Here is a 20,665-nt window from a genome sequence, read left to right as displayed (position 1 = left end):
TGACCACGATTGTACTTTTCCAGAGTGGGAGCTGTGAAGGCTCTAGTTCCCAGATCCCAATTTTCCAGTTGGGACCTCTGAAGGCAATAGATATACCCTCCACTCTCAGATTCAGATGAGGGGCTGAAATGTGATTTGGGAAATGGATTTCCTAGAGGCAACCCTGAAGGGGTCAGGTTACCAACCCTGAAAGTTTGGGAATGTTAATTCGCTGAGGGGCAAACCAAACCGGGACCAGTGAGGTCCAGGAGCTAGCAAAGAGCTGGAAGACGAACTTTTTTTCCCTCCTTTTCCTAATAGGCTCTTCTGAGTCACAGAGATTCCACACACAGCTGAAGTTGTCCCGATGTAGTTAATTCAGTAATGTACCCCTTTGTATTTGCTTTCACCTCTTCCTTGACTGACTGCTTTTCTCCATTATTCTTGCTGGCCTGAGGTTATAATAGAAGCTCTCTTTTACCTGAAGCTTTGCCTCAGGCTCTTTTTTTCTAAGAAATCTGGGCTAAGAAGCTGGTCCCTGACTTTTCAAAGCATTTGAAATGTATATATTTTTTTCTTCCAACCCATGTTACAGTACACTTTAATGAACAGATCAGATTGACTTAATTTCTCATTGAATCAGAAGAGAATATGTTAAGCCAAACTGAAGCCCAATTACCAGGTTCTTCTGTCTTCAACGATGCTCTAGTTACTCGGGAAGAGATTTTTAAAGAAAAATAAGCTGAGATCACTCCCCAGATCAGGAAAAAGCTTGTGTTACTGTGTTGCACATGTCTCTAAAACATGCTTTTTTCCAAAAATATTTTTATAATATTTAGTATTGATTAAGTATTGACTAAGAAGAGTGTTTAGGTTCAGGGGAACATGGTTTCAAATAGCAACAAGTCTACTTTCTCACAGTGTCATAGATGAGAAATTGTTACAACTGTCTCATTCATATTTTAATGAAGAGGAAATAACCACCTAGCTTGACAGTTATGATGATTAAATTGGATGATGTAAATAAAGCAGTTAGCCTAATTTCTAGCTCTTTGCTAAGAGGAGGCCCATTTTGCCCATGTGGAAAGTTTGATTTTCTTAAAATTGCACCTCTCACAGAGTATGAAGCACCTAGAATGCAGCTGAGTGTCTATACATTCATTACCAATGTGACAGAAAAACTGGGAATTTGGAAGGTATGTTACAAAAGGTTGGAGATCATGGAGCTGTTGATGTAGGAGATAGAGGGAGAGGGTTCGAAGGAATGGAGATTCTTTTTTTCTCTCCTAAACCTTTTGTAGAATCTTCCTCATGAAGAAGCTGATAGTGGTCATGGGGAAGAGGCCATGGGAGAATCTCTTGTATCAGCTTTTATATAATTCCCTCTTGTTTCATTGTGGTGGTAAAATCCTACCAAAAAAATATATATAGAGAGAGAGAGAGAAGGAGGGAGAGAAGGAGGGAGAGGGAGAGAAGGAGAGCACAACAGAGCTCTCCTCTCTTTATTAATAATATGAACAATTATTTATTATTTTTATTTTAAGGCTCTTGTGATTCAAAGAAGTTAATGGAAATCTAAAGTTTTTTCAAGGTATCAGTCTTTACCAATAAGGCAGGAAATACTTCATTTTAGAAATTAGAATGCTGGGGCACCTGGGTGGCTCAGTCAATTGAATGTCTGACTCTTGATTTTGGCTCAGGTCATGATCTCAGGGTTGTGCAATCAAGCCCTGGGTCAGGCTCTGCACTCATTGGGGGTCTGCTTGAGGATTCTCTCCCTCCCTCTCCCCTGCTCATTTCTCTTTCTTTCTGTCTCTCAAATAAATAAATAAATCTTTAGAAAATAGGGTGCCCTTCTAGCAATTTATCACTTCTTATTGTGCATAGGGATAAATGTTCCATCTGTCTTATTTTATTTCTCTCTTTGGTAGAAATAAAGGATGACTACCCAAATAAAAACACAGGACACTATATACTCCGAGCTTACTACGGCAAGAGAGTCAGCTGCCATCACTTGAGTTTGGCACAGATTCAAAAACAGACAGGAATGTTTGAGAGCTTTAGAGTGAGAAGCAGGGAGGACTTCAGATTTTCTTTTCTTTTTTTTTTTTTTTTTAAGATTTTATTTATTTGACAGAGAGAGACAGCTAAAGAGGGAACACAAGCAGGGGTAGTGGGAGAGGGAGAAGCAGGCTTCCCGCCGAGGGAGCCCGATGCGGGGCTCGATCCCAGGACTCTGGGATCATGACCTGAGCCGAAGGCAGACGCTTAATGACTGAGCCACCCAGGCGCCCCAGGACTTCAGATTTTCTTGATTAGACTTTGCTGGTGTGAGGAACCTGGAGGCAAACTAACTGGAAGGGAGGTCTATTATGGGATCGACTGAGGGAGTATATTTAGCTTTCTCTGATTGGCCTGGTGTGGAAAACAGAGGCAAAAATTGGGAAGTTGGAATTTAGAACTAAGTCGCACCCATTCTGGGCTGGTTGTAAAATTGCAGTTTGGCCTCTGGAATGGTTGCGGCAGAGGGTGTTGGCTCAGAGTTCTTTTGTAGCATATGGTCTGGCCATTGTCTGTGCATTCAGTCTCTCACTTGATTCACAGAAACTAGAAAGAGCTTCTTTCCATGATGGAGGACATTGGACCCATACTATGAATCATCTTTTCTGTCTCTTTGTCCTTTTGTAACTTTGTAATTAAAAGAAACATGGCACAAAGCTGTTGCATTACACCTCTGGGAGAAGTTCCAGTCTTTTTCTTTTTTACTCTTTGGTCATTTTTGACTTTCCTTACCACATGTAGAAATAGGGACGCATAAGATAGTTAACCTTGGCAGTATCTCACCAATCTATTATCTTTTCATCGTTTAAATATTTAATGCTTGCTCCAACTGAGAGAAAGCCTAGAAATCTCTTTTTTTTTTTGTGGGGGGAGGAAGCAATTTCATCTCTTTTAAGAAAATGTGTCTTCCTTTCAAAAAGGCAGCTAAGCAAGGGGATAGTAATCATGGTCTGTGATGATAGAAAATAAAACGCTTTTTTTTTTTTAAATCTGTTTTTACCATCACAGTTGTATTCCTGTCCCTCCTTCTTTTTCTCTGCAATGCAGACTTGATAACTGTGTCTGTTCATTGGGGTGGAAATTAACAAAAACCAGCCTTTTGGCCTTTTTTATTCTGGTTTACATAGGCCTTTAATGAAGATTAAAAAATGATTTCTCTAGTTGTTCTAGCCTATATCACTAGTGTTCTTCATCAGGCTGTGGGGACAAAATGTCAACCAGTAATAAAGTTTTGCTCTGCCTTGCTTCATCCTTTGTGTATACATCTCCCTAGAAGAATTCAAGAGAGGGAATACTGGCCAAATGCCATCTCAATTTCATCTCATTTTATTATTTCCCAAAGAACAAACTAGATAACATTTCAACTTCCAGTAAGAAAGCTAATTTATGCAGATTCAAAACAGAATGCAAATGACCCAAGGCCAACAGATGAGAAAAAAGTTTGAAATCTGCTTTTGAAAGTTCCTTTCTTCTTTATATCTTCCTTCCACCCATGTATTTGTTCGTATATACTATATGCTGGGCACTTTTCTATGGGCAGCAGATATAGCGGTGGGCAGGACAGTTCTATTCTCTCTCTTAATTTTAGAGGATGCTGGAAAACAAATTAACACTAACTTAATATAGTGATATGTTCTTAAAAGTAAAAAACAAAAAACTGTAGCATCGTTTGTCTAGTAAGAAAGATCTCTCAATGTAAGCTTACTCTCTTCTCTCTCCCATCCCCTGTTGCTCAGATAACAGTTATTCTCATGAAGTGGTATATGAGCAGGAATCTGAATGTACAAGGAGCCATCCTTTGGGAAGGGATATTACCAGCAGAGACAAAAACATGAGCAAAAACCTAGGGTTTGACATGCTCAGAAAATAGGAGGAAGCCAGTGTGTCTGGAGGAGTGAGTTGGGTTGAGGGTGAAGCAAAGTACAAGAAGGCAGGCAAAATCCAAAACATTTAGGGTCTTGGATGGCTTGTTGATCTTTTTATTTTCGACATCTAAAGAAAAAAATAATTCAAAAATTTAAAAATAAATAATAATAATAATTCAATCATGATGTGACAAAATGCTGTTTTTTCCTTACCATTTCAGTTCCTGAAAAATCTCTTGTATTAGAAATTCCCAAATCATGAAAGAAGGAATTTAGGATTCTTATACTACATTCAGTATAAATGTAGTATCCTACAATTTCATGCAATAATAAAACTATTTTAGCATTTTCTCAGATGGTTATTTCCCACTATCTACATGTTTCTCAAACTTTGAACATCCCTGTTCTTTCTCTCCAAATTGATCAATAGATTCAACATAACTGTAAACAAAATCTCTGCAGGCACTGCTGCAGAAATTCACAAGCTGATTTTAACATTTTTATGGAAGTGAAAAGAACAAAAGCTGGCCAAAACAACCTTGCAAAATTAAAGAACACACTTGAAGGACTACCTGATTTCAAGTTACATTATAAACCTAGAGTAATCAAGACAGTATGAGATTGGTATCATCATAAGCAAGTAGATCAGTTACACAGAGTTGGTAGTCCAAGCCATGATGCATACATACACGGAAAACTGTTTTTTGGCAGAGGTGCCACGGCAATTAAATAGATAATAGCCTTTTCAACAGATAGTGTTGGAATAATTGGATATTCATATGCCAAAGAAAAATGAACTTTGATCCACATCTTTTAAACTCTAACCCCTAAATCTTTACAATGTCTAGATAAAAACATAGAAAATCTCTGTGACCTTGAGTTAGGCAAAGATTTTTTTTTATTGAAATATAATTGACATACAATACTCTATTAGTTGCAGGTGTATATCATAATGATTCAATATTTTTATACATTACAAAATAATTTCTTGGATACATCAAAAGCATGTTCTTTATAAGGAAAAAAAATGGATAAGTTGAGCTTAATCAAAATTAGAAAAATTCTACTTTTCAAATAATAATGTGAAAGAGAATCAAAATACACGCTATAGACTGAGGGAAATATTTTCAAATCATATACCTGATTATTTGTACTTGTGTGTCCAGACTATTTAAAGACGTCTCAAAATCCAATAATGAAGAAAACAAAACAAATAATAAATGAGGAAAAGATTTGATGAGGCATTTCACCAAAGAAGATACAAAGAGGGAGCATAAACATACAAAAAGATGCTCAGTGTCATTGCTCATTAAGGAAATGCAAATAAAAACCACAATGAGGTATTACTACACACCTATTAGAATGGTTAAAATTAGAAATACTAACCATATCTGGTGTTAGTGTATGGAGAAGTGAAGAGTGAATATTGGGAGTATGTGGGGAAGAAACAGAACTCCTGTGTTACGTTGGCCAACTCTTTTCCTCTGTTGTCCCTTACAGTGTACATATACTGACATACAAACATAATGACAGCCATTATTTGCTATCCTATATGCATGTATTATAAAAAATATATAATGTATTGGGTGCCTGGGTGGCTCAATCGGTTAAGCGTCTGCCTTCAGCTCAGGTCATGATCTTGGGTCCTGCAATCGAGCCCTGCTTTGGGCTCCCTGCACAGTGGGGAGTCAGCTTCTCCCTCGGACCCTCCCCTCTGCTCATGATCTCTCTCTCTCTGATGCTCTCTCTCTCTCAAATAAATAAAATATTTAAAAATAAAATATGTAATGTATTATATTAATATTATGTATATTATATATTAATATATACTGTTATATAATATATATCATGTAAAATTAACTATATATTGTATTTATATTGTATCTTTATATATATATATCTTTTATATATTTTTTTTCTTTTTTAATCATTGGTAGCACTCTTCTTTCCTTTTTGTAAATCCAAGTTTCCACCATTTCTCTTTATGAAATACTTTCTTTAAGATTTCTTAGAGTATCGGTCCATTGGGAACAAATTTTCATGCTTTTATTTGAATGAAATTATCTTATTTTGCATCTTTTTCTTTTCCATTGATATATAATGGACATTCAGTTAATATCACTCTTTTTTGTGTATAGTTCTATAAATAATAGAGATTTGTGTAACTACCATCACAATCAAGTTCTGGAATAGTTCCATTACTCCCACCCCCATCTTCTTAGGCTCTTTGTAATCATTTTAAAGGATATATTTTGCTAGATAACAATTTTAGATAAACAGGTACTCTTTTTTCCCCCTTTCAGTTGTTTAAAGATGTCATCGCATTGTTTCCTGGTTTATATAGTTTTTGAAAAAAGTCTTTTCTTTAGTCTTCCAGTCATTCCTCTGCACATGTATGTCTTTCCTCCTCTGGTAGCTTTTGAGATTCTTCTTTCTGTTCATGGTTTTCAGAAATTTTATTAAAATGTGATATATCTTGGCATGTGTGCTTACGTGTTTATACTATTCAAGTTCGTTGACGTTTTTGGATCTGTGGGTTTAGAGTTTTTCATCAAATTCGGAAAATTTTCAGCCACTGTATTTTCAAATATTTTTGATGTCTCCCTAGTCTCTTTGATTCCTCTAAGAGAACAATTCTATGTATGTTAGACTGTTTAATATATCATATGAGTCATAGATGCTCTTTTAATTCTTTTCAATCTTTTTTTTCTCCTTGTTTCATATTGGCTTGAGTCTATTGCTCTGTTTTCAAGTTCACTGATGTTTTTATTCTGCACTGTTTTATCTGCCAGTCCCATCCATCAGTATCTTAATTTCAAATATTGTTTTAATCTATAGTAGTTCCATTTTTTTAATATCTTCAGTTCCTCTCCTCACTATCTTCATGTTTTTAGTTAAATTCTTGCTCATAAATGTAATAGCTAATTAATGCCCTTGTCCATTATCATTACTTTCATTTCTGTGCCTTTTTCTATTGATTTTTTTTTTTCTTGGTTATGGGTTGCCTTTTTTCTGATTCTCAGCATGTATAAAATATTTTGATTAGAGGCTGAACTTTAAGAATCCTATGCTACTGTTTTGTCTGTTAATTTGGCAATTGAGTTATTGTGGAAAAATTTATGACTTTGACCCTGCTTTTAAGATTTTCTAGGGTGTATCTAGAGTAGACTTCATTCTAGGGATAATTAAGCCATATTTCTGAGACATAACTCTCTTGAGGTTTCCACCAAATGACCTGGCCAATCACCAGGGATGCTACTCTCTGGCTGGTGAGACTTTGGACAACTGCCTGCCTTATGTGAGCTTTGCTGTGTTTTTTTTAAATTTATAACTTACTGGTATTTTTGGCCACACCTTGTGGAATTTTGCTGTATGTACATACATGTATGTACAATGTACTGTATGTACATATAGCTAAGTATTCAGCAATGACTAAAGGGAATCCTTATACGGATTTCTGGAGCTGTGTTTCTACACAGTTTTTTTTTTCCACTCATAACTCTGCCCTACTATTTCAGTCACTTAAGCCTCCCTAAACCCTAGTCTCTCTCTGCTCAACTCAGTGAGACTGCTAGGCTCTTGTTTGAATTCTTGTCCCTCTCTGTGAATGCAATCTAGACATTGCATCCAGGCAAGAAGTTGGGAAAACTGTAGGATTCAACTTATTTTTCCTTTCTTTCAGGGATCACATTCTAGTGCTACCTATTGTCCAATATGTGAAACCAGTTGTTTGATATATTATATGCAGTTTTCTAGTTTTGTACAGTGGGAGACTAAGTTCAGTTGCTCTTCTTCATGTCCAGAATCAGTTAATGCAAATCCTATGTTCATGATATTCTAATGGCTTAAAAGTGAAAACAGTAACACCACACACACACATACACACACACACAAACTTGCCTTGGTCTGCAAGAACCTGCATGGTCTGGCTTTGGCGCCCTCTCCAACAGCATATTCCAACATTCAGTTCTTCTCTCCATTAGCTATGACCAGAATGCTATCCTTCATTGTTCTCTGAGCACAATGAACCTGGTGTAGGCTCTGAGAACTTGCACCTGAGGTATCCTCTACCTAGAATTTTTTTTTCCAGATGCTTTCAGGGCTTACTTCCTCACTTTTGCAGTCTCTAGCTGAAGTTATTTGATCAGAGACCTTCTTTTACTTCACTGCCTAAAATAGCCTACTCTCTTTTCACTGCCTTTCCCCTACCTTGCTGATATTTTTCTCATAACATTTTTCACCACTTGATAATATAACTCATTTATATTTTTCTGTCTCTCTCACTAGAATGTATGCTTGTTGAGGAAATAGAGTTTTTTATATTTGTTGTTGTATTCCCTGTGAGTATGTAGTAGTTCCATAATCATTTTTCCTTTAAAGAAATAATAAAATTTCTTGGATACATAACACCTGAAACTGTTCTTCCATCACTGTTTTGGGTATGTTACTTAAAGTATAAGAAGTAAATTAATCCAGACATTTTTCTTAGAACAGAAAGCTTCCTAAAATTTGTGTACCTAATTAATCTTTTTTTCTTTTGAGACTTCATATTTTTAACTTTTCTCTGACCTTTATAAATATAACTGTTGTTATTCCTCCTCCTAATGTTATAATGTGGATTATAACTAATGTTAACTGATAAGAATGTGTTCTGTTTTAAAAGTTGTTCTAGCAGATATTGCTTGTGCTAATTTCCAATTAGTCTCCTTTAACCTTTACCACTTTTTGAGCACTTCTTCAAAAACTACCCTTGGAGCCTCTGTGCACATACAGAGGTATAAGAAAAGCTCCACTAATGGTCAATGAGTGTTCAGTATGAAACTCAAGCTTTCTTGCTTCAGTTTGGTACAAACTCTGAGGTAAAGTTTACTTCCACAATTCCCCTGTAAGATTAGGCTAAAATCATCCTGAAATTTTACCTTTTTTTGGCTTTTTTCCTTCTGCGTCCACTTCCTCACCAGTTTCTTGTGACAGGAGATTTTTAGGAAAGTAGGGTTCATCTGAATCCTTATCTAGTCTGATAGGTATATTTGTCAGGGTAGACTAAAAGGGACCAGAAACAGACATTTCCAACCCTTATGGTCTTATTTCTTCTAAATATAATTTATATTGGCATATCCAATATGCAAACCACAAAGTGAATTCCTTTCCAGGAAGTTGATACTTATTGCAGAAATTGTGCATTTTCAAACATACTTATCAACTTTTTGAACTTTTATCAGTCTTTAAAGTCAGGTGCCTTCAGCTGTCAAGTTATTATAATCTCTATTTTTGATCAGTATAATTTTTAATTTTTGATCGGTGTCATAACTGAGTATGGCATATAGGATTCTGGGTAAAATTAATAATTAAACATTTTAAATTAAAGGATTTATAAAGTAACTTTCTTTTTACATGATCAAAGTGACAACTTGTTGACAGATAACTGTTACATGCCCTCCAATCTGATGAAATTATCTTTTTGAAGGAAAAGAGCTTATCACATCAGTTCATGTTTAATATATATGCATTCAGTATTTGATATTTTATTTTTAACATATGGCTCCAGAAAATATGAGCCATATATTTCTCATAAATAAATAACAAAGATAATAAATGTATCTCTCAGGACAGGCTAGATTATGCTGTAGTAACAACTCTAGAAATCTCAGTGGATTAAAATAACAAAGGTTTATTTCTTTTTGATACATGAACAGTTACAGAGTAGCCAATAGATAGATTAGGTCTACCTCAGCCTCATTCAGAGACCCAGTATGAAGTAGTTATGAAGTAGATTCAGTGTCTAGCTGTGCTATCATACTTGCAAAGACTTGCACTCATATTTCATTGGACAATGTCAGTCACATGGCCACATTAACTTCAAGAGGTAGGGAAATGCAATTCTGCTCTTACAGTGAAAGGAAAATGGGAAGTATTTGGTGAACCATGCTGAGGGACTGCCACACTAAGAAATGGAATTTATCTGAATATATTGAGAAGTGCTCTTATCATTTCAGACAACTGAAAAACTCATTTAAGTTCTGATAGTCCTACTTAAAATGGGGTTTAAATGTATATTTCTAAAAAGAGATTTATTCATCTTATGAATTGAGTATAAAAATAGCACAGAAACTATTTTGCCTTTTTAAAATAACTTGGGACCACATTTATTTATGTCAGTAATTTTGTCCTAAAACTGTATCACTTTGAACACTACATGAAAGTGAGGTACATATTGCTTTAACAATTTTTCTAACTATGAAAAGGAAATTATTCTTTTGTTGAGGCCAAATCAACCAATAAAATGATATGGGAATAGAGAAAAAGAGAGAATTTATCTGTCTAGGGAAATCATGAATTGTTCTTAAAGGGTATGGATTTTGATTAGTCAGGATTACAATGGTGTTTTTCTGCCAGTGCTACATTTTTTGCTGTAACTTTTCATTTTTTAACTACTTTATTGAGGTGTGATTGACATACAGAAAGCTGTACATATTTAATGTATATAACTTGATGAGTTTGGAGACAGGTCTGTATCTGTGAAACCATTCCCACAATCTATACCAGCACCTCCAAAAGTCTCTTCCTACCCTCTTTATTTTTTACTATTATGTTTTTGTATGTGATAAGAACCTTTGAGATATAGTCTCTTAGCAAATTTTTTAGGTATGTGATACATTATTGTGAACTATAGGCACTGCGCCCTAGTAGATCTCAGGGATTTATTCATCTAGCATAACTGAAACTTAGTATCCTTTGACTAATACCTCTCCATTTCTCCCTCCCCGAACTACTGGAAACTACCAGTCTACTCTCTGCTTCTGTGAGTTTGACTATTTTATATTCCTCTTTATAAGACTCATAGTCTTACAGTGTGACTCCTTCTTTGTCTAGCTTATCTCACTTAGCATAATCTATGTTACTAGTGGAAGATTTGCTTCTTTTTAAGACTGAGTACATTCCGTTGTATGTATATATGACATTTTCTTTCTCCATTCACCCATCAGTGAACATTCAGGTTGCTTCCACGTCTTGGCTGTTGTGAATAGCGTGGCAGTGAACGAGGGAGCGCAAAGATCCCTTCAGGGTGCTTATTTCAGTTTCTTTGGGTATATACTTAGATGTGGAATTAATGGGTCTTAAGGTAGCTCTGTTTTTAATATTTTGAGGAACTTCCCTACTATTTTTAAGCTCCCTTAAAAAAATAACCGTTGAAACTCAGATACGGTGCTACATTCCTTTCTAAACTTTTTACTTATAATAATTTAGATTTACAGGGAAATGGCAGATAGTATAGAGTTCCCATGTTCCCCAAACCTAATTTCCCATATTGTATATTAGTATGGTATATTTGTTACAAATGATGAAACATTTCAGACAACTGAAAAATTCATTTAAGTTCTGATAATAATGTATTATTATTAACTAAAGTTTGTATTTTAATTAAGATTTCCTTAGTTTTGGGGCGCCTGGGTGGCTCAGTTGGTTAAGCGACTGCCTTCAGCTCAGGTCATGATCCCAGGGTCCTGGGATTGAGTCCCACATCAGGCTCCCTGCTCCGTGGGAAGCCTGCTTCTCCCTCTCCCACTCCCCCTGCTTGTGTTCCCTCTCTCGCTGTGTCTCTCTCTGTCAAATAAATAAATAAAATCTTAAAAAAAAAAAAAAGATTTCCTTAGTTTTTTCCTGAGAACCTTCTTCTCTTAACAGGATCCCACCCAGGATGCTGTATTACATTTAGTTATCATGGCATTATAGCATTGTTTGAGTTGTGAAAGTTTCTCATACCTGCCTAGTTGTTGATGACCTTTACAGTTTTGATGAGTGTTGATCAGGTATTTTATAGAATGACCCACAAATGGGACTTCGTTTATGTTCTTCTCGTAATTAGACTGGAGTTAGGGTTTTGGGGAGGAAGCCCACAGAAGTAAAGTGGCATTATCATTAAATCATATCATTATCATCAAAAGGTATTAAATCATATCATCAAGTCATGATATATCAACATGATTTATCACTCTTGATGTTGACCTTGATAACATTGGCTGAGATAATGTTTGTGAGGTGTCTTCACTCTAAAAAGTGAAAACAGATCTTCTTTTCATTCCTTTCTCCCTGGAATGAAGTCATCATGTACAGTCACATAGGAGTGGGTAGATATGCTTCCATCCTTGATTATTAATTTGGGATTCTTTTGCATGGGAGATTTGTCTCTTCTCCATTTATTTATTTTTGCTATTATTTATTCATGTCAGTAAATAAAGACTTATGTATATTCATTTTATATTTTAGGTTATAATCCATTACTACTTGATTTATTGTGTTGCTCAAATTGTCCCAGCTTGGGCCACTGGGAACTCTCAGTTGGCTTCTTTGTCCCTTTAACATAGACCTATTATTATGGAGAGTTTCGTTTTGTTTTGTTTTGGCATTTCCTTAGTGTCTGGCACTAAAAGATGGTTCAGATGCCTACATATTCGTCTCCATTCCTAGGATTAGTTATTTCTCCAAGGAGCCTGTATTTTTTTAATTAAAAAATGGTATTAGTAACCAAGATCTTAACACAAGGTGAGCTCATTGCTACTGGAGGGTTGTTGCTTTTAGGACTTCTTTTTCTTTTTTTTCTTTGTAAGGGAGGGGCAGAGGGAGAGAGAATCTTAGCAGGTTCCACACCCAGCACAGAGCCCAATGCAGGGCTCTGTCTCAGAACCCTGAGATCATGACCAGAGCAGAAATCAAGAGTCAGATGCTTAACGAACTGAGCCACCCAGGTGCCCCGCTTCTAGGACTTTTTAAGTGACTGAGCAAGGAAATATGTAAGCGCACTAACCTGTACATATACACATACTTATAATATTTCTAATTGTAACCATTTGTATCTATATACAGATGTCACCAACTCTAATCCATTATCCCACGGATCATTCTAGCCTTTCTTCTTGCTTATCTGTACCTCTGACTTCAATAGTGGCTGCCACTATCTGCAACACTTACTTGTTTAATTCCGTTATACAGGTAGAGTGATTTTGAATTTTTAACCCCAATAGGAAACAACTTTATTGACTCCAGTACCATGCGTATATACAATTTCTTTTTGCCTTTAGTCTTATAGGTTTCACTCACTTCCAAAGTTATTTAATTCAGCACCTTATTCCCCACATCTCCTATTTAAGTTGTTCCCATACATTAGTCAAACAGTAAGTTTTATTTTTGGTCACATGCTATATTATATTTTTAGAAACCCAACCTCTTAATTTTTTGGTATATTTTAAGGTTCACTCTGTGTTCTATAATTGTATGCACTTGGGAAAATGTATAACTGTCATGTATCCACTATTACAATATCATACATAAACATTACCCTGTGCTTCACCTATTCTCCCCCCAACTCTGAATCTAGGCCGACAGCTGATCTGTTTATCATCTCTGTAATTCTGCTTTGCCAAAATGTTATTAAGGTCATATACCATGCACCTTTTTCAGGCTGACTTCTTTCACTTAGCAATATGCATTTAAAATTCATCCATGTCTTTGTGTGACTTGGGAGCTCATCCCTTTTACCACTGAATAATATTCCATTGTATATAAGTATTCTTACCAGTTTATGGCTCCAGCAGTGTCTGCTCTGGTAAACAATCTCAGCTGTCTTTCCGGATGCATTCACTGTTGATATACAAGTATATCATTAAATTTGATTAAGATCCTCTAATCCTTCTGGTTATATTTCAGACTGTATAAAGGATATCCAGAAATAAAACCTCAAATGAAAATAGTGAATAATTTGTAGGTACATCTTATTTAGAGTTATTGAGAACTGACTGCCTGTATTATTTTACTGGTGTCCAAGTCCTTTCAAAATATTGATTAGCTGTACCATTGATAACATAAAATGCAGCTCTAAGATCAAATGCATGCTTTATGATGTCTTTGTTCTGTACCACCCAATTGTTTGCTAACTTGATTTGTTGCTATTTGATTCAATTGCTTAATAAAAAAATCCATGTCACCTACCAGAACCTGGAGTTCCCAGGATTCTTATGCTGACATAGAAATTACTAACAATTTTTACCAACAAGGGCAGCCATATGAAAATTTGTTAAAGATTCATCAAACTCAACTTGCACTTATCTCAATTGATCGATTACACTTACACCAGCAATTTTCACATTTGTTACAATACACACAGAAAAGAAAAATAGCTAAGGGTATAAATTAGTTCATATTTGCTCTAACTACAAATATGAAAGGGAGTACATTAAAGCTAATCATCCTTCTATTACCTTGTCATTGCCACATTTTTACTGATACATGATGTGAAATGTAAAACAGAGAGCTTTGGGAGCACGGTAATAATGGAGTGCGTGAACAATCAGCTTGTCTTCCTGCTTGCTTCAGCATCCTGTTATTTGGGCTATTTAAATCTGGTTTTAAACCGTAGGATTTTGGCCTTTATGAAGAAAAATAAAGCTGAACTTGAGAGTTAGTGAATAATGGAATGAAGTGTTAATATTTTCAAACATTGTATTTTATAAGGATCAGAAATTCACCACCTCAACTGCATAAAACATTAGCTATTTAAGAGATTACATACCTATCTCAAAAATTAGAAATGAAATAGCAACATCTAGTAAAAATTATTAGCAGAAACCAATTTAACTGAAAATATGTGTATTAGTATTCAAACTTCTTGAAAACATAATATTCTTAGGATCACTTTTTGCCAGTAAGTGGAAGCAAGATGAGATTTGTAATAGATGAGATCAAGTAGCTAGCCAGCAGCCAGACCCTAATAGGACATTGCAAATAGATAGACTTTCATTCTAAATAAAATGGGGAGACATTGGAGGATTCTGAATAAAGCCGCTGTACTTTTCTGTGGGACACTTTGGTTGCTGTTTTGAGAATGGAGTATAGGGGAAGGGATAGGAAGTGGTACGTCAGTTAGAAGCTATTGCTGTTTAATCAAGATGAGAGATGATGGTGGCTCTGACAAAGGAAGTAGTGGTTGAAATGGTGAGGATCAGAATCTGGATATGAGACTGAGATATATAGATAGGTATATAGATATATGTATATTTGGTTGTGGAATCAAATTCAGACTCCATAAGGATATATCTTCATTCTGAAGAAGAATGCTCAGGCAGTGACCATATATGTCTCATTAAATATTTATGTGTAACTTTTCAGCATTCTAGGAATCCCATTTGTTTCTTACTTATGGGTGGAAGAGTAAGTGTCATTTGACAAAAATGTAAGGTAGATATAAAAATAAATACAAAGAAAAAAAGCCATGCAATGATATTCTAACGAGACTATTCTTTTTGAAGGCTCTGTGCCATGAACCCACTCTTTGTTAGAGAAGCAAGTTTTAGAATGGCGTTCAGGACATACCAATGCCAAACTGAATCTTTTAGTATATTCAAAAGAATTGAAAGATGACTTAAAAGAAGGATGGCTTTCTCAACAGGAGATTTTATTTTCATTCATATTAGGCTGTTCTACCACCTAAAATCATTTTATGGGCCACATGTGAGATGAATTCTGTGAATGACTGCCCACAGTATCAGTGGGCAAGTATATGTGGCCCCAGAGTTCTTCATGTGTTTTCCTCTATGTATTCTGCATAGAATTTATCAATGATTTGTGTTAGGATTTCTTTCAGTTCCTTCCCTGGCCTTTTATCAGTCGGCTTGTCCTTTGCTTCAGCCTTAGTCATGCTATATTTGCAGTCTCCTCAGTGGTCTCTAAAAAATTCACTTACTGGGGCACCTGGATGGCTCAGTTGTTAAGTGTCTGCCTTCAGCTCAGGTCATGATCCCGGGGTCTTGGGATGGAGCCCGCATCGGGCTTCCTGCTCAACGGGAAGCCTGCTTCTCCCTCTCCCACTCCCCCTGCTGTATTCCCTCTCTCACTGTCTCTTTCTCTGTCAAATAAATAAATAAAATCTTTTTTGAAAATCCACTTATTATTTGCTCCTGTATCATAACCATTTACAGTGAGAAATTAGTCTTAACATTTTTAGTCGACAAAAATCTTGATTTTTTATGATAGAATATATTTCATAAGAGGTTATACATTTTTGGTAACTAGTAATCAAATGTAAAATTATGCTTTTTAAAAACCTATTTCCTAACATTTTTTTTTTTTACAAACTGAACTTGAAAAACGGGGTCAATCATGATTTCCCTCATCTAAGTTTACATATTTCCTATCCCAAAGGCAAATAATGCATTGATTTAGTGAGAACTGACAAACAGAATCTTGAGGTTTTTCTTAACTACAAAAATGTTAGGCTCAAAAGTATATGAAATAAAAATATGGACTCAAAATAAGAAATCTGATACAAGCATTTGTTACTTACTATATTTTGCATTGGGTAATTCAGTTTTTATTAAGTAACCATTTCCCTTCAATTAAGTATTGTTTGCATGTATTAGTATCAGAATCACTTCTTACTGCCTCACATCACTTTATGTTCATCATTCAGTAAGACTACCCATCATACTAAAATATATTTTCCTGCTGACATTTGAATCCAGAAATTGAAATAGATGACTGAAAGACTAAAAATGACTGGAACTATCTCATTAAAAAATGCCAGAATGTTTTAAAATGTTTGTATATTTTTCTCTAAACTAAAAAATCCTTGGGGAGAAATAGTGTCTTACTATTCTGTACCCACTGCTTAATACAATGCCTAGTACAGAGGAAGTCCCAAATCAGAATTTATTCTCTGTAGTGAACAGTTGTTCATTTAATTGAATAAATACTTAAATAATAGTTGGTGTATATACACAAAATAATTTAAAGAAATATTTATTTTCCTCCTGACCACATCCAGACTTGTATTACTTTGGGTAAAAAAAAAAAAAACAACCAAAAAAACTTTGCCTCACATTCATGATGAATTGAGTTTGCAAAAAAGATAGATCTCTCTTAATTAGCCAAAAAATAAAAATAAAAAGAGCCATTTCCCCAGCCATGTGAAATACCATGCATCTTTCATGTTTTCAGAGATAAATGTATTTATTCTAATTACTTCTATACATGAAACTGACAAAACTATAGCCATTTTATCATATGTCATGGTTTTGTGGGTTAGGAATTCAGGCAGGGTTCAGCTGGGTGATTTTTCTATCCTCTATGGTGTTGTCACACATCTTTCAGTGGGTATGATGATGGCACATGGTCTGAAGGGCCCAAGACAATGAAATTCACAGGTCTGATGCCTTGACAGGGATGGCTCATGTCTCCATCAGGGTAATCTCAGGGTCATCAGACCTCCCATATGGTAGCTTAAGACTTCAAGCATGAGTTTTCCAACAACCAAGGCAAAAGCTGCATAACCTTTGATGCCTTAGCTTCAGAAGTCACTCTGCCACTTCTGCCTTATTTTAATAGTCAAACAGTTACAAGCCTGCCCAGATTCAAAGGGAGGGGACTTACTCCACCTCTCATTGGGAGGAGTGTCAAAGAATTTGCAATGATGTTTTAAAACTGGTGGTTTATCTCTAACATTAGGTAGATCTTCTGAAATATAATTACCATATTAAACACTCTGATTGCATCAAAATGTTACGTATCTGTAAACATAAAATAACATTAGCCAAATTTTGCATCAAGGGATCAACTGTCTTTTATTTTAAAACTGTGCAACCTGAAGTCACATGGTTCTGAATCCTTCCTAGAATACCTGAATTCAAGGTAGAGGATAACGCCAGTCTATACAAAAAAAAAAGAGTCATGAGAAACCACATTGTGTTGTTGAGCTGTCTGAGGCCGCGGTGACTGCAATTGTGAGCCAAACAAATCCCTAAGCAGTCTTAGACCGTGTTGCAGGGATTATGCAAGAAAGCTTTTCTGCTCATCTCCTTGGGTGAAAGACAGGCTTTACCTATTCATGGGTTTAGGTGGCTCAGCCTAGAAACATTTGTATGCTTTCTGTATTTCAGCCTAAAGGCATGAGAATAATATACTTTGAATGAGTAGATCTAATGACAGAACAGAGCAAACTGACCACTTTATAAACCAAAGCATTGAGAATGGGTAACGGAAGAGGGAAGAGCTAAATTTGAAATGTTAGACATTATCAGTGGATCTAGGGTAGAAAAAAATTTTGTTTGTAACTCTTAGAGTAATGAGTTGACTCAAAAGGGGAAAAATACAATTATTAATTCTCTCATATGTCTATTCATGGAGAGTTTAATTTAGGATTAATGGTTTGGCCTCTGAAATCAGGGCAGCAGATGGCCTAATGTTCAAATAATGGGTCCATTTACCATCACTGTGTCCTTGGGCAAGTTCCATAACCCATCCGACTTGCATTTGTCTCACCAAATGAATGGAGATGGAAATAGCATAAAATTGATGGGATTTGGATTAAATAAATTATATAATATATGTATTAAGAAAGAGAAAAGCAGTCTCTGATAACCAGGAGCTAGTCTGGTCCTATCAGCGAAGCCTTGGTGTTGCTACACATTATTTGGGTGCTCACTGCTAGACCCTATTATTCTACTGTTGAACATAAACAATTTTAGAGAATATCAACATCACACAAGGCCTCTCTGTGGTCATGATGGCCCAAGACAAAAACAACGCCACTCCATTATCAAGTCTAAGAACTGACCAAATATGAATACTGTCCAAGGCACCAAATACCAGCCTATTCTCCCAGCTAGTATGAATGGCTGCTGCGGTTTTGTTTTGTTTTGTTTTTAACCAAATACAGCTTTAGCCTTCCTTTATTAGTTCACCTTTCTTAAAGGTAAGGTTTATTGAGAATCCTCATCATAGAACTATCCCTGATTTCTGACATCCCTCAACCCAGTGCAAGCCCCAGCTTCTTTGGGCCCCGCCCCAAGCCAACCAGAGCACAATCCTATAATAGGTCCTACCCACCACGATTTTACTGAGATATCCCATGCTTTCCCATGGTGTGCATTCTCCTGTGCTGTGAATAATAAACTGACTTTTCCAAGTGTAGGCAGGTTTCTGGTGGTTTTTGATTGGAGGACTGTGTGTAGAGTGCTTAATGGAGTAATTATCAATAAATGTTAGCTGCTGTTATTGCTAGCAGCAGATTTGGCATGATTAATACTGTAGCTTCCTTATTCCTTCCTTCTTTCTCTCCGTGAGAATATGTTACACATAGATTATGTACCATGACCTGTAGTTACAGGAAAGATAGTGTTTTAGGATGTGATGCTTGAACATGGTAGGTAGTATGAGCAAGAGGGAACTTACTAGGACAGAAAAGGTAAGGAATGGAACTGTGTATCAGGCATGGGATTATATAAGCACATGATGTGTATTAGGGACACTAGAAGTCTGCCCTGAATATTTTTTTACCAGGAAAATTTTCAGTTGAAAGACTTCATCTGATATATTAAGAACACTAATTGTAGTCGATGAATTACAAATAACCTCATAGACTAAATGATAGTCTGTTGCTTTTTCTAGAAATAAAGTTAGTTCTAATTAAAAATTTATGGTAATTTATGTTTGGGGAATTTGAAGGCAGTTCAAAGTCAATGGCAATTTATCCTACTACATGATCAGTATCATTGATTATGTAATCAGCATATTAGCAAATGCATTCAAAATTTCCTAATATTCATGCAGCTTTAAAGCTTTACTAAGAGGCATAGTTGAATTACATTGAAAAGAATAGGATGTTCTTAATTGGGGCATTCCAGGGAATGTACTAGTTTGCATAGTTAGATGGTTTTCAAATAGTTTGCATAAGTTAAACAATCTAAGACATGTTAAACACTATGCCAACACATCTTTAATGGAAAGTAAAATATTTTAAAACGTGGTATATTTATAATGGTACATGGCTGTCACAGTGGTGAAGTTTTGATATATATGGTTTAAAAAGGTCCCCATTTGATTCACACCTCCAAATCCTTAACATTAGATTTGTGAAAACAATACTGGATTGGACGCAAACCCACCTGAATTTTTAGTTCTGACCCTGATACTTACACTTGGGGCAGCTTTAGCCATTTTGTTAAACTCTCTGCGTCTTAGATTTCTTAACTGAAAAATTAAGATTGTGGTATTCAATATGCATACTGATCACACCAACTGAGAAAAAGAATTGTATTCTCAGGATTTAGTGTTGCCTACTTAAAGACTAGTTATCTTTCTCTAAAAAATAGAAGCATGTGAGATTTTAAGATTAAGTGTCGGCTACCTTGATCACTATAAATCCATGTTCCCATCTGACCAGCATCAGCAATATTCTTGACCTAAGTGACACTTAACAGGATTCTAAGAAAGTTAGTGCATCCTTGGAGGCCCATAGATCCAGACTGAAAACACTTTATTACAAAGCTGTAAAGTCTTTTTCATGAGATAGTAAGCTCCTTGGTGGCAGGGAGTTAATCTTTGCATCACTACTATTCAGTTTAGTGCAACACTCATTGTAGACAATCCATGTTTTTTTTTTTAAGCATAGAATTGCCAAATTTAGGTCCCTTATGGATCATGTACTCTAATTACCTTGTTACTAGATTGACTTTTTTGATCTCTCTGAACTCCACTTTCCTATTGTTCATCTTTGTCCAATATCCTGGAAAAAGTTCTTCTCTACTTCACTGGTGGTAGCCTAAATAGTTAACAGGATATAGCATGACCTATTGCAGTGTGTCCATGGATTGATGGTTTGGGATGAGTCCAGTGAAACCAATCCCCAGGCCATAAATTTCAGTCCACAGATGTTTGGTGGCCTTTTATAAAGTTGAAGGTGAGCTGCTTGAGGACCCATTTTCTCCGTA

The sequence above is a fragment of the Mirounga angustirostris genome, unplaced genomic scaffold (assembly GCF_029215605.1).
Source record: "Mirounga angustirostris isolate CCGP_5_RB_7025 unplaced genomic scaffold, mMirAng1.0.hap1 SCAF_16, whole genome shotgun sequence".
In the NCBI taxonomy this organism is placed as follows: domain Eukaryota; kingdom Metazoa; phylum Chordata; class Mammalia; order Carnivora; family Phocidae; genus Mirounga; species Mirounga angustirostris.
The sequence above is the reverse complement of the archived record's forward strand: the minus strand, read 5'-3'. Positions refer to the sequence as shown.